Raw genomic sequence first — 13,007 nt, forward strand, 5'->3', positions numbered from 1 at the left:
TCCTCTCCTCTCCTCTCCTCTCTTCTCCTCTCCTCTCCTCTCTTCTCCTCTCCTTTTCTTCTGTCACCTCTTCTGATTTTGCAGAGACAATATAAACTTCTCTATACCACATCTTCCCAATAGAGTATATTAGGAAGCAAAAGGTACTGTATCCTATTTCAACTCATAGCCAATGCACGAAAATGTGCATGTGTGTGTGTGTGTGTGTGTTTCTGTGTGTGCGTATGTCTGTGTCTATGTGTGTGTGCATATCTGTGTGTCTGTGTGCTTTTTGGTGGCCTCATTTAGCATTGCTTTTATGTAGAGAAAATAAATCACTTCCCCATACCTGATTTAAATGACACTCAGTCTGTTTCTATTTCACAGTTAAAGAAAACCTTAGACCTGAGCCAAAACCTAAGACGAAAAGTAATGAGATAATTTTTGCAAAGTACATAATACAGTGAAGGTTATAGAGCAGATATTATACAAAAGAATATTCCCTTCCCTTAGCTTTGGAGTAGAGGTGAAATGAGCCACAACGTGCAAACATAAGATTATGAGCCTTTTCTCTAGAAGATCAAGCTTCCCCAGGCTTAAACTTAGTCAATATGGATATCAGTCAAGAGCTGAGAGGGGCCTTTTAGTGGAGAAGGAAAAGGCAAGTGCACCACCGCCACCATTACCATCCTCATATCTTCCAGAGAATTTGTTAAAATAATAATAAAAAAGTTATCATCATTAATGCTGCCATACTTTACATGCTAATGAATTTGAATTCCCAACCTTTCATTCTTTCCACTGCTTTGACTTTGAGTAACTTGTGACCAAACTCATAGTGTGTATACTCCTTCCAAGAATACAGAGGGCTCCCATAACTGCCTATCTATCCTGTGTGACTATTGTCCATAGGCTCACATAAATTCAAACTAGTCAAAAGGTATGGGGGCCTTCTTTAAGTTCTTTTGCCATTCCACAGAAAACAAGAGAGGATATAGATTGCCAATTGCTTATCATTTGATCATGTTATGTAGCTGACCCATCTTTAAGATCGTACATGACTGGTATGACAGCTTTCATATTACCTTTATGAAATTCCTACCCTTAACATTGAGAAATGGATCAGGGTATTATATGTTTAAATCTAAAAATACCTTGAGACTTTTCAAAATAGAATTCAAATTTACATTCTCTCTTGTCCTAAGTGAATATGATGGTTCTTATTATTTCAACAACAACAAAAAAATGTACTTAAAAGTAATACTTTGCTTGGTATGCTATTAAACTTTGTTCTTATGAAGGTGAAAACTCAATATTTGACATACTTTCCCAATGTTTCATATATTGATTTAAAATGCAATATGCCTGTAAAAATAACATAATATAACTTTTATTGAACACAGTTCATTCCCAGTCTTTATGGACCTTGGAAAGCAATCATCTCACTCACAAAAGTTATATTGCCATGGAGAATTTTTACCCTGGAGTTCTGATTTGGATAGATGGCAAGGAACACCATAAACAAATGGAATTAAGGCAAGGTGAATGATGATTAAGTTGGGACAATATGATTTTTGTCATTGAAATTTGACAAGGGAAACAAGACAGTGAGAAAAAAATTGCCAGCATATTCTAGTGTCCAAGAATTTTAAAAAATAAGTCAACTATAAGACATATCTGCTTCCATGCACGGGGTGACTAATCATGAACATGTATTATTAACATGTACATGTTTATATATTAACATGTACATATATTCATGGAAGAGCTCAATGTACTTGAAGCTAAAATCAAGTGTAGATGTGGAAACTTGCTGTGACTTGGGTGTACCAAGGGCACAATAAAAATACATCAGCCCAGGTGCCTCATACTCTAATTACCAAAGCATGTCAAAATGAAGCAGCCCATATAAAGTCATGGAACTAGTCCCAGAGTCATTGTGGTATTTAAAAACAGAACAAACCATTCCTCACAACATGACCACAGATTTAGGGGAAGAAAAGAATCTAGAGGTAATCTAGGTTAATTCTTTGATTTTACAGGTGAGGAAACTAAGGCTCAAAGATATTAAAAGACCCAGGTCAGAGAGTCTTCTGATTCTATAGTCATTGCAACAACAATTATAGATATCTACTGTGAGTAGCACATTATAAAAGGTACTTGTGAGAGAGTAGGCTTAAAGAAGATGGGGTTTCTCAATTAACATGAAGTCTAATAAGTTGAGAAGGTAGCAACAGCATTAGCATAATGCACAATTAAGTGCATTAGATAATTGCATTAGAGAGTTGCAAAGGATGAGGTTGCCTTCTGGAATAACATAAATTTTAGTCAGAATGATAATATAGCCTAATTTATAATTGACATGGCCCTTGAGGCAATATTTTGAATCAAAATATTTTCTAAATTCTATGTATTTCCTTCAGTAATCATTTGTAGCTTTTTATTTTAAAGATCTTTTATTTATTGGTCATGTCAAAGCCTCACTTTTTCCATGTACCCTTGATTGACTACTTCAATCCCTAATGATACTTCTGGAGGTCTTATATTTATTTCAGTATGTGATTAGCACTTGTTTATTTAATGCCTGAGGTCTCCTGCCTACTAACACCTTACCCTAATGTTTCATTACTCTATGCAAGTGACTCTTTGTTATTAAGCTTTATGCCAGAGAAGTCTAAGTTCTGGATGTCTCTACCAGGTGGGAAAAATTTAGAATACAAAGCAAGTATTTTCTAGGTATCAGCATTACTAAATTTGGAGAACCTTGTCCAAGACATCTATAAGGTTGGCCATCAGGTGAAGAAAGCTTCCAGAAATTCACAAAGACCCTTCTGCAGAAGCATGGAATGGTTGGAATAGGTATTTATGTGATAAATTAATGCTGATCAAATAATAGATCTTAAATTATAGAATTAAAAATAGATAACTTTTGGTTATGCAATGATACATTTATAAAATATTTACTATGTATCAGAAAATTTATAAAGCAATGGGGATAGAAGTAAAGGAAAGGCATAGTTCCTAGCCTCAAGGAACGATGAGGAAACAGCATGTAAGTAACCAGGCATATAAATGTTGTATACTTGGTAGGTGGAAAATGATTTAAATAATGAAAGCATGAGCAACTGGAGGGTCTGGCAAAGTCCTCCTGTAGAATATGAGATGTACATTGAGTATTAGAGGACTCTGACACTTCCAGAATTCTTTGGAAAAGACCTTGATGTTGGAAGAGAGTGAAGGCAAAGAGAAAAGAAAATGGCAAAGGAGATGGATGGATAGCATTGTGGAAGCAATGAACATGAGCTTGGACAGACTTTGGGAGATAGTAGAAGACAAAATGGTCTCCCATGTTATAGTCCAAGGGGTCATGAAGAGTCAGATGTGACTGAACAAATGAACAACAAAATTAGAGGTATGTAGGGTGAAACCAAGAGGGAAAGGGTTGAGAGGGGAAAACATTCTAGGCATGTAGGACAGCCACTACAAAGAAATGAAAATGGGAGATAGAATGTTGTTTGTTGAGGACCTGCAAGTAGGCCCATGTCACTGGGTCACAGTGAAAATATTGTTGTTTTTCAGTAGTTTTTCAACCATGCCCAGATCATCTTGATCCCATTGGAATTGTTTGCCATTTTCTTCTCCAGTTTTTTTTAGAAATGAGGAAACTAAGGCAAAAATGATTAAATGACCTGCCCAGAGTCACAAAGATAGTAAATGTCTGAGACCAGACTTCAACTCAGAAAAATGACTTTCTGACTTCAGGGTCTGACACTCTATCCACTGCAGCATTTAGTAGAGCACATGAATGCTGGAAATGCAGGCATGGGCAAAGTTATGAAGAGCTTTGAATGACAAACACAAAATATATTATTGATCCTGGAGGTAAGAGGGAGCCCTCAGTAAGTCTGAGTGTAGAATGCAACCCTTGTGATGCCTTTGAGTTACATCTATCACAGATGGATGTTCAATTCAAACTTATTATTTAGGGTCATAGATTTAGAAATAAAAGGCATTCCAGAAGCTATCTAAGCCATTTTATAGATGGGGAAATTTGAACTCTGAATGATTAGGTGACTTGTCCAGATTTATGGCCCATAATTGTCATAGAGGGGGAAGATGAACCCAAGTCTTCTGACCTCTAAATCCAACATTCTAACCACTCTACACAACTACCCCTACTAAGTCTTTATTACTCACTGACAAACAAGCATGTATTTTTAAAGTGAATTCTCTGATCACACACACACACACACACACACACACACACACACACAAGAACAACTGGGATATCAAAACCTTCTTGGCTTTCAGTCTTATAAATCCCTGAAGCATCAGAAAATATTTTTAAGCTCACAAGCTGAGTTACACAAATCTTCTAAAACAGTACCCCTTTAAAAGAGAGTAGAATCCTTGTAAAATGATGACTTTGTAGAACTTATTCTGTTTATGTATTCCAAAATTGTGAAAGCAAAGTGAAATGTTCAATGGGTGGTCCCTACTTACCTTGAAACTTCAATGGTTAGCAGGTTCATTTGTGTTGATCATGGTTTCTCTCTCTCTCTCTCTCTCTCTCTCTCTCTCTCTCTCTCTCTCTCAGTCTCTCTCTCTCTCTCTCTCTCTCCCTCCTCCCTCCCTCCCTCCCTCCCTCCCTCTCTCTCTCTCTCTCTCTCTCTCTCTCTCTCTCTCTCTCTCTCTCCTCTCTCTCTCTCTCTCTCTCTCTCTCTCTCTGTTTCTCTGATTCTCTCTTCATGTGTGAGAGCTTTATATCTATGCAGAGTACATTAGAGCTATAACTGAAAGGGACCTTAGAGTTCATTTAGTCCAAACATCTTGTTTTTAGAGGTAAGGAAATTAAGGGCCAGAGAGGTAAAAAATCACTGTGGATCATCAGAGTAGATGGAAGAGATTCTGTAGATGCTTGTAAACAGGAGAAAGCAAGCATAGAGGTTGGTTACTGGTTACTTTCTTGTCACTTTTTTTTTTCTTATCTCTATGCTTTATCTTAGAAAATATATGGAAATGCCTAGTGAATACCAAGTGGGGCCTTGGAGTCAGAAAGTATGGGACTAAGTTCTGCCTCTGAAACTTACTAGCTATCTAATTCTGGCCCCATCATTTATTTGACCCACATGTGCTTTAGTCAACTGTCTAGGACATTTTTGTTAAGCCATTTAAAAATGTGTCCAATTCTCTGTGACCCCATTTGGGGTTTTCTTGACAAAGATACTGGAGTAGTTAATCATTTCCTTCACTAACTCATTTTGCAGATGAGTTAATGTGACTTTCCCAGGGTAACATAACTAGTAAGTGTCTGAGGCTGAGCTCAGGTCTTCAGGACTCCAGGCCCAGTTCTCTATACACTGCATTGCCTATCTGTCCCTGTATCTATTACATGAATTCTTAATGTATATTTATATTTATTAATTTATGATATTTATTATTAAATTTTAATAATAAACTTAATTAAAAATTTAATAAATTGAATATTTATTATTAATTTATTATATGTATTATATATTTATTTATAATATATTTGTATATATATTTTTTTATTTCTTTGATGCCTATAGCAGTCTGATGGAGCTTTTTAGCCCTTCTTAAAATAATGTTTTTAAATATATAAAATGAAATACACACAAAAAAATTATATTGAAATGTAGTTAGCATTTTTTTTAATTCAGAGACCCCAAATTAAGAGTTGCTACTCTAGGAATTATCTATTAGCTGTTCAAAGGGTTGTGATATTTGCTGATGGAGGGAGTTCTTATAGCCAGAGTCTCCCAGTTTTTCCAGCACTGCCAATAACCACATATTATTCACAGAAGTCTCATATGAGCCCTTTTTAGAATCTTACCTTGCTTCACACATATTGGAAATCAATCACTAAGCATCCTTAAAATTTTACAACCTTCAATATCAATTTATTTTTTATCTATTTGGTTAGGTCCAATAATTTTCCAAAACTTTATACTCATAAGTGACATTGTTACTTCCTCATGTAATTTCATAGTGAAGTGATAAGCTTTTAGTGTTGTCACCAATGAAAATTGGTTTCTATAAATACTCTGGCAAATGTGTAACCCATTATTGGTTTCATCTTCCTTTCACCATGGTGTGACATTGTTAGAACTCAGAAAAAAGCTCTCTGAAATCTTGTTTATTGCTAATTGTTTATCATTTTTTAAAAATTGACAAGCATTTATTTTCTCTTTTTCCTACCTCAGCTACCCTTTAAAAAAACTGAAAAGAAAAATAACAAATATTCAAAAACACCAAAACAAATTCTTATATTAATCATTTCCAAAGACATATGTCTCTTTCTCTATCTAGAGCCCATCACACTATTTTGTGGGGTAGAACTGCTCAGTTTTCTACCATTCTGCTTTTTGTAATCTTTTGCAAATGAACTCATAACTTGACACCATAAATCTCTGCTTGGCCAATAAATTAAATATTTACTGTAGAAAGTAGTTTCTGAGTGATATCTACCTCTTCATTATGGTGATTGTTTTCCACTTGTTAAACTTCATTTTTTTAAGAATGTCTTACATTCCTTGATTACTTTTCCAGAATTTAAACAGGTTGGGTATCAGCTGCATTTGTATAGCATATTAACACTTGCAAAGTGCTTAACATCTATTATGTTATTTGATCCTCATAGAAACCCTGTGATCTAGGTACTATTACTATTCCCATTAGACAGATGAGAAAACTGAGGTTAAAAGACAAAATGACTGTTGATCAATATCTAAGGTGGGATGGCTCCAGTGCTCTAAAAACTGGGCAATTCTGACTTGGAACAATAAACAGGGATTTCTTATAATTCTTTTTTCCACTATTCTGAAATTCATTTTCAGGTTTACTTCCACCAGACTGTAATGTGACTGCACAAAGCTAATTCTGAAATAATGATTATATTCCCATTCAGTCATTTCTGATTTTTCAGATGAAATCAATGTCCTTTTCACATGGCTTAATTTGCTGCCATAACTTTCTGTGTTTATTGACTCTTTCCCTTACATAAGTATTCATGAAACACACACACGTGTGTGTATATATCTATGTGAGAATCCTGACATTCATTTCCTTGTTGAATGTCCATATATATTTTTCAACACAGATGCCATCCTAGCCAATTCTCACTTTTACACATAATCAAACTATATATAATATATATTATATATATATTTATAGAAATAATAATTAGTCTAGTGAGATGTGAAGAGGAATAAGTCAAAGTGTGTTTAGGATGTGGAAGTGAAGTCACTGTATTTGGTTTTATATATATATATATATATATATATAGTTCATCCTCTTCCATAGATTTTGATTAGAGCCATAGTTCTCATCATGATTTGCTCACGATCATGATGAACAAAGCAAGGCACAATCGCCAATTGTACCTTTAAACTATATTTCCTTTTGCCATTGGATACAGAATTACACTGTTCACATAGTCATCATTCATTTCTCTGAGGTCAATCTGCCAGTAATTCTTGCATTTACTTGTGACTTCATCGAGTCTTGGTTTCATTAGTAGTAGGAATGTCAGTATGCATTTGATTTCCCCCAGTAGGATGTCTAATTTGTGTCTGAGTACCTCTAGTAGGTGGCAAATGTATTGGCCAAAGATTACATTAAGAAAACCAATAGTTACTTTTGCATTTAGATAGCTGAAAAACTGTATAATGCTTAGCACACTTTGCTGAGATTTCTCAAATACTCTACCACTCTTTCTAGAGAATAGAAAGGGGTTCATTCATCATCTGGTGATTAGTCACTTGGGGATGTGTGTATCCCTTCTTCAGATCATCAGTCTTCAGACTTCAGACAAGGTTTACTGATGGGACTTTTCTCAAAGCTCTTCCATTATGGTAGAGCACATCATAGCTAAGGGTCTAAAAATCACAGCCTCTGAGAACCCAGGGTTGCTGCCACACCAGATGACATATCGCAATAAAACTTGAGAAGAACTCTTAGCAAAATGATAATGATAATAACAAAATAAAATAATTCAGTGTTTTGTCTTTGATCTTAACAGATTAAAGTAATCAACCAGAGAATAATTAGCCAGTTGGCAAATAATCATGAGATAAAATGAGAATACCTTTTTTCCCTACCATATTATAGGGTATTGTAACAACACAACACACATTTTCTGCCAAGGGAAAATATTCAGTGGGACCATTTCCTCCTAAACAGTATCTAGCAATGATCTTGAGATTTCTAAGAATTCTTTCAGCACAGCAGGCATAAATTTCAACAGTTATATTGCAATTCTAAAGTAATGCTTTGAGGAGAGCCAGCTGCTAGAAACAATAATTAGTCTAGTGGAGATGTGAAGAGGAATAAGTCAAAGTGCGTTTAGGATGGGGAAGTGAAGTCACTGTATTTGCTAATAGGTAGATGGGGAATTTGAAGGGGGAGGACTCTGGGATGATTCCAACTAGGATGTAAAATACTCATTAAAGGATTAGAGGCAAGGTCACAATAGGGATTAGATGGAATACTGTACACCCAGGGAGTGACATAAATAGATATGTGGTCCACACATGTGTAAGTAACTGATATAGGATCCAAGAATCATAGATTTAGAGCTGGAAGGAATGTTAAAGCCATAGAGTACATCCACCCTCCCTTTACAGATAGATAATAGAAATACACAGAGATAAAATTACACATCTAGTGTTGTAAATCTGTGGCCAAATTTCAGTCTAATTCTTCCTGACTCTAGGTATGGTATCTTATCCATTGATAAGAGAGAGCCTTTCAGCAGTGGTCTTTGTATTTCCCAAAAGAACAATGCTTACAAAGGCCACAGTGTGGTTTTGACCTGAGGAGTAATAGAGAAATATTGACCTCTGTTTTCTTTTTCACTGTAGAAAGTGGATGTTTGTGGTGGGAGAAAGAAGAGTATCATCCTGTAGCTTCCTAAAAGTAGGTAGCATTGGTGGCTGTACAGAGATTAGGAAAAGGATTCTCCTATATACAATTTCTCACAATTTTTCCATATTCTAATTTCTGGAACCTATGTATAAAGGAAACTAACCTGAAAAAAATATTCACAAAAAAGGGAGGATTCTTTCTGAAAGAAAAACTAAAAATATAAATGGCACATTGAGAGATACACAGATAGAAACAAAGACAGATATATGTATGAAACATACCTACACACATATATGTGTATCTATCTGTCTATCTAAACCCAAGACTATTTCCATTTCTCTATAACTCAAGTCAGACAGACAATATAATGGAGAAGAATATTAATTGATAATAAAGCAGGCAACTGGGTTTTATTTCCATTTTCCTGTGAACTAATTTTCAGACCTGAAGTATGTTATAAAGCATAGAATCTGAGAGTTGGAAGGGAACTCAAGGGCCATATAGTTTAACCCATACCTAAAAATATAATATCTTCTATAATAAGTGGTAGTACACATATTGTGTAAAGGACTTCAATGAGAGAGAAAGACCTACCTATCAAGGCTGCCCTTTCCACTAGTAGTTAGCTCTAATCATGGACTATTTTCCCTACATTGAGGATATATTTTCCTCTAATTAACTTCTAACTATTGCTCCTAGTTCTTCCTTATGAAGTCAAATAGAACAAATCAAATCTTCTTTCTACCTTTCAGATCTTTGAATACCTGAAGGTAGCTATCAAATGCCATCCCCGACCAGCCTATTTTTCAGTGTGAATTCTCCTAGACCCTTCAGAGAATACTCATGTGACATGGACTCAACATCCTAGTTTTCCTCCTCTGGACATGCTCCATAATGATAATTTCTTTCCCAAACTCTAAATGCATCCTGCATTGAAAATAAAGCTCCAGATGTGGTCTGACCAAGGTAGAGGATGTTGGATTATCATATTGTGGTTGAACTCTAAGCTAAGGAGTTGGCATTTCCTAAATTTGGCATTTAGGGATCAATTAAAGGACTTTGAGCAAATAAATGACTTGATGAGACCTTTATATTAGGAAGATTGTTTTGATGGCCTGGTGAAGGATGTATCAGTGCATTTAAAGTGGAGTTAGGAAAACGAATCAGATAGTTTATAATAATAGACTAGATGACAGATGAGACCCTGGATTAGTTTAGTGACAGTCTAAATGAAAAAGAATATACTTTTGTAGAGTGAGCAATTTTGTACAGGTATAATGATTGGGAATTAACAATTGACTAGGAAAAAAGGGCATAGAAAAAGAAAAAGTCAAAGATTATTATGAAGTCTGGACCTCAGCTCAGTAAGACTATGGTAGGGATATCTATGAAAACAGGAGGAAATGCACGGTTTTTTCCTACTTTTTTTAAATTTTAATTTATTTATTTAAGTTTTCAACATTCATTTCCACAAAATTTTGGGTTCCAAATTTTCTCCCCATTTCCCTCCCTGACCCCAAAACATCTAGCATTCTAATTGCCGCTATCACCAATTTGCCCTCTCTTCTAACATCCCTCCCTTCCCTTATGCCCATCTTCTCTTTGGTCCTGTAGGGCAAGATAAATTTCTATACCCCATTACCTGTATTTCTTATTTCCTATTTGCAAGAATAATACTCAACAGTTGTTCCTAAAACTTTGAGTTCCAACTTCTCTTCCTCACTCCCTCCCCACCCATTCCATTTGGGAAGGCAAGCAATTCAATATAGGCCATATCTGTGTAGTTTTGCAAATGACTTCCATAATAGTCATGTTATGTAAGACTAACTATATTTCCCTACATCCTATCCTGCCCCCATTGCTTCTGTTCTCTCTTTGGATCCTGTCCCTCCCCAAGAGTGTTGATTCAAATTGCTCCCTCCTTCCACTGCCCTCCCTTCCATCATCCCCCCCACCCTGTTTATTTCCTTCCCCTCCCACTTTCCTATATTGTAAGATAGGTTTTCATACCAAAGTGAATGTACATTTTATTCCTTCCTTTAGTCAAATGTGATGAGAGTAAGTTTCATGTTTTTTCTCTCACCTCCCCTCTTTCTCCCTCCACTAAAAAGTCTTTCGCTTGCCTCTTTTATGAGAGATAATTTGCCCCATTCCATTTCTCCCTTTCTCCTCCCAATATATTTCTCTCTCACCACTTAATTTCATTTTTTTAAGATATGATCCCATCCTATTCAATTCACCCTGTGCCCTGTGTGTGTGTGTGTGTGTGTGTGTGTGTGTGTGTGTAATCCCACCAACTACCCAGATACTGAACAAAGTTTCAAGAGTTACAAATATTGTCTTTCCATGTAGGAATGTAAACAGTTCAACTTTTGTAAGTCCCTTATGACTTCTCTTTGCTGTTTACCTTTTCATGCTTCTTTTGATTCTTGTGTTTGAAGGTCACATTTTCTTTTTAGCTCTGGTCTTTTCATCAAGAATGTTTGAAAGTCCTTGATTTCATTGAAAGACCATTTTTCCCCTGAAGTATTATACTCAGTTTTGCTGGGTAGGTGATTCTTGGTTTTAGTCCTAGTTCCTTTGACTTCTGGAATATCATATTCCAAGCCCTTTGATCCCTTAATGTAGAAGCTGCTAGATCTTGTGTTATCCTGATTATATTTCCACAATACTTGAATTGTTTGTTTCTAGCTGCTTGCAATATTTTCTCCTTGACCAGGGAACTCTGGAATTTGGCCACAATGTTCCTAGGAGTTTCTCTTTTTGGATCTCTTTCAGGAGGTGATTGGTGGATTCTTTCAATATTTATTTTGCCCCCTGATTCTAGAATATCAGGGCAGTTTTCCTTGATAATTTCATGAAAAATGATGTGTAGGCTCTTTTTATGTCTTTCACTGATGGTAAGCATTGTTCTTCCTCATCTGATATAATGGGAGGAGATATCTGTTCACCAACTCTTTCATCTCTCTTCCCAATTTTTCCTCTACCTCTCTTACTTGATTTTCAAAATATTTTTTGAGCTCTTCCATTGCCTGAGACCACTGGATATTTATTTTGGATGTTTGGGATACAGAAGCCTTGACTTTTATATCTTTCCCTGATGTTAAGCATTGTTCTTCCTCATCTGATAGAATGGGAGGAGATATCTGTTCACCAAGAAAGTAACCTTCTATGGTCTTATTTTTTTTCCCTTTTTTTGGGCATTTTCCCAACCAGTTACTTCACTTTTGCATCCCTTGTCAAGAGTAGGGTATACTCTGGGGATCTGTAAAACCTCAGTTCTTCCAAGGTGGCATAATCAAGCATGTACACTGGTCTGGAAGAGGTTTTTCTGCCCAGAATTTTAGCAGTTACCTCTCCACAGCCACCTGGCCTCCAGTTCTGCCAGACCAGCACTGGGGGTTTGGAATTCAGTCAAGTGTGGGAGGAGGGTTGCCATTCATTGTGAGACAAAGACCAACTCCCTCAGGGCCTATACACAGGACCAAGGTAATAATCAGCTCCTCAGTGTCCCCAGGGGTTTTATGATCAAACAATGGATGCTGGCTGCTGTAGGGGCATGACATAGGAACTGCTGCTGCCTGCCTGATGTAGCCTCTGCAGCCACTGCCTGAGCCTGGAGCTAGGGGAAGACCCTTCTCACTCTCCTGGCCAGCTGAAAAAACCCTGTCACTGACCTTTGGAGCCTGTAGGTTGAGGGATCTGCAAACCAACTGCTGGGAATGGGGATTCTGAGACTGGAGGTTCTGCCCCTGAGGGCTGTTCACGAGTCTCACTGCCAAGGCTGAGCTGGGCTCCACTCCACCTCTGGTGCAACAGACGTTTCCCATGGGCCTTTCAGGTCACCCTGGCTGGAAATCTCCTCCACTCTGTTGTTCTCCACTTTTGCTGCTCCAGAATTTGTTGAGAGTCCCCCTCTACAGGTATTTTATGGGCCATGTGGGGAGAGCCTGCCTTTGTGTGTCTTTCTACTCTGCCATCTTGGCTCCACCCCAGGTTTGTTTTTCTTTTGTGGAGGCACTGATGAGTTCAAATTAGGACAGGCTGAATTTTCAGATAGTCGAGGAATACACAGGTGAAAGTGTCTAGCAGGCAGATGGCCGTTTAGGACTTGAAGCTTAAGTAATAGATGAGCAAAAGAG

This window comes from Notamacropus eugenii, chromosome 3 (assembly GCF_028372415.1).
Source record: "Notamacropus eugenii isolate mMacEug1 chromosome 3, mMacEug1.pri_v2, whole genome shotgun sequence".
NCBI lineage: Eukaryota > Metazoa > Chordata > Mammalia > Diprotodontia > Macropodidae > Notamacropus > Notamacropus eugenii.